Raw genomic sequence first — 2,525 nt, 5'->3', positions numbered from 1 at the left:
CTTTTCATGTTTGTATTTCAGTTAACGCAAGGTCTATTATTCACTACGTATCTTCAAGTAAGAGTGTTCTGCATACTTCGATGTCATCTCTCAATATTGCCAATCTATTTACCTCTAGTTGACTATTCTAATCAAGTTACTTGACAACCATTATTTGATAGTCGCTACTACGTATGTTAGAAAGTTTGATGAGAAAGCACTACAGGAATTTGAGATGGTACATTCACTGTTGATGTCTCTCCTTAGTCTCTGGTCCCATCTTAAGCTGCCACTGGAAGGTCCAATGTTCTCCACAAGCTTTTTAAATGGACAATGTGAAGTTAAACCAGATTCCATAAGTTTTTGCTGTAAAAGCCAGTCCAAAATATTAACTTACTGTGGTGTTGCTCAAAATATGGCCCATGTCACTCTTAGTTTGCAAACCTATTAGAGATATTTTGCATATCAACCTCTTTTTTAATGATATTTTGATATAAATAACTAGCTCATTGCCTCCTTGTTTGGGTGTTATTTGTTTTATATTTTCTGGTTTAAAAATGTATATGTAATCACATCTTTGTGTGTCAAGTACTCGTGAATTTTATAATTTTGAAATGCTCATCTTTTCCAGTCACAGAAACATGAGGAAGAACAACAATCCGGTGGATCATGCAAGGAAAGTTCATCCTAGCTTGTTTCATTCTCTTTATCTCATGCCAACATTCCTCTACTACCTACCTTAGGTAACAACTTACTCTGAAGTTTTGATCGCTAGTCAATTTCTTTGCCATCCTATTTGAGGCAAGGACGGGTGCTGTGAAATGTTATTTCTGAAGCGATAAGCCTGAGAGCAAATGTTTTTTCATTCTTTATGGAAATTCTTCTAACCATTTTTGGATTTACTTTGCCTCGGTAGTTATTCCATTTTGTTGCTGTTTGCTACAGAGTTGAAGGATTCTTCAGAAATGGATATGTCTGATGTTCAAAAGAATCTCAAATGTTTGTACGAGTACAATGTCATGCTGAGGGAGAAATTTTTATCTGTGCAATCTATGCTTCATGAGTTAGCAACAAAGTCCTTGCCTCCTGCAAATGATGACATTCCTAACACCTCAAAGTTTTTCAAGCAAGTGTGAGTATGTATCAGTATGTTTTTCCAGAAGTCCTTTTTTTGTCCAATTTCCTTGATTTCTTGAGTCATTGGTGTTTCTAGGATGCTAGTCCATATTGTATATTAACTGGAGAGAAGCTTCAAAATCAAATTCTTGATTTATGTTTCCCTTATGCAGCTGCAATTATATTTTAACTCCAATGGTTCTAGTAGTGTTTCTCGAAGATTTAGTGTTACACTGTTGCTTTTGTTACTCCTTACTTAGGATTTATTTATTTTTTAAATGTTAAGGAACCTACACCAATATGTGTCTGTTGTTACACCAATATGTGCCTTGTGACGTGATTGGTTTGAATAGATGCTTTGAAATATACACAAGTTAGTTAATCTCTGCCTCTATTTTGGGCAGTGAATGCTTTTTCTTATGAGACTAAATTTTTTTTGTTGTATTTTAAGTTGTGGATAACAATTGGTTTTTGTGCTGTGGATCATTAGATCTGTTTTATTAACATAAAGATGTAATATTTGCTTCTACATTTACTATCATTCTAGTCATAGAAATTTAGTATAGTTTAGTTACAAGTAATTTAGTTGATGCTGTTGACAATTTGTGGTATCTAAAAGATGGAATACATACTGTAGTATTGAAAAAACTTTCAGAAAATGGTAAGAGCTATGTGGGTTTTACAGTTTTATTTTTGTATGATACTTCAAGCACTGATCTGTAGGCTTATCTCAGTTTTTGGTGGATCCTACTCCATTTTCTAGGATCTTGCAGGCAAAGGACACCAAGTGAATTAGATAGAGAGGTTAAGAACTTGAGGGTGGCATTTACTGACCTGTTTTTGAAGCATAACACTTTCAAAGAAACTGCAAAGCCATCGAGATATTGATGCAAAGAATGGAAGAATGTATTTCACTAATTTTTGTATACATTTCTTGTTTTGTATTTAGTGATAAAGGAATTTGAATTGGACATAAATTATGTTGTAATATGATTTCTTAAGCCTAGACTAGTAGACTAAATATTGTAATTACATTTGAGTAATTAATAAAAATCTATTTATGTTACCTTATTTGGCTTCAACTTTCATATTTGTTTTCCTAATTTTGTGTAAGTAAAAAAAGATTATGTTTCTCTAAGCTAATATAACACATGTGTTATACTAAAGTGTAGTATAACACAAAAAATGTGTTATATTAAAGTGTAGTATAACACAAAAAAAGTGTTATACTAAAGTGTAGTATAACACAAAAAAAGTGTTATATAATCGACTATAAATAACATAATTCAACACTTATCTATATATTAAAATAACACAGAAATTGTGTTATCATTGACAATACAATAACACATTTGTATAACACTGATAAAGTGTTATGTAAAGTACCCTGACCTACGATAACATAGTCGATCTTAACACATCAGAAAGTG

General features: G+C 32.2%; 1 long non-coding RNA gene across 2 annotated transcripts; it reads left to right on the top strand.

The window, feature by feature from the left end:
• LOC133817565 (uncharacterized) lies at window positions 1–2,161 on the top strand. Of its 2 annotated transcripts, none has more exons than XR_009885585.1 (4): window positions 1–314; window positions 611–722; window positions 925–1,111; window positions 1,859–2,161. It is a non-coding gene; the product is annotated as an uncharacterized LOC133817565 (long non-coding RNA). The 2 variants fall into 2 exon arrangements; XR_009885586.1 differs by having other exon boundaries at window positions 1,830–2,161.
• The last annotated feature ends 364 nt before the right edge of the window (window positions 2,162–2,525 follow it).

The sequence above is a fragment of the Humulus lupulus genome, chromosome 2 (assembly GCF_963169125.1).
Source record: "Humulus lupulus chromosome 2, drHumLupu1.1, whole genome shotgun sequence".
Classification (NCBI taxonomy): domain Eukaryota; kingdom Viridiplantae; phylum Streptophyta; class Magnoliopsida; order Rosales; family Cannabaceae; genus Humulus; species Humulus lupulus.
The sequence above is the reverse complement of the archived record's forward strand: the minus strand, read 5'-3'. Positions and strand labels throughout refer to the sequence as shown.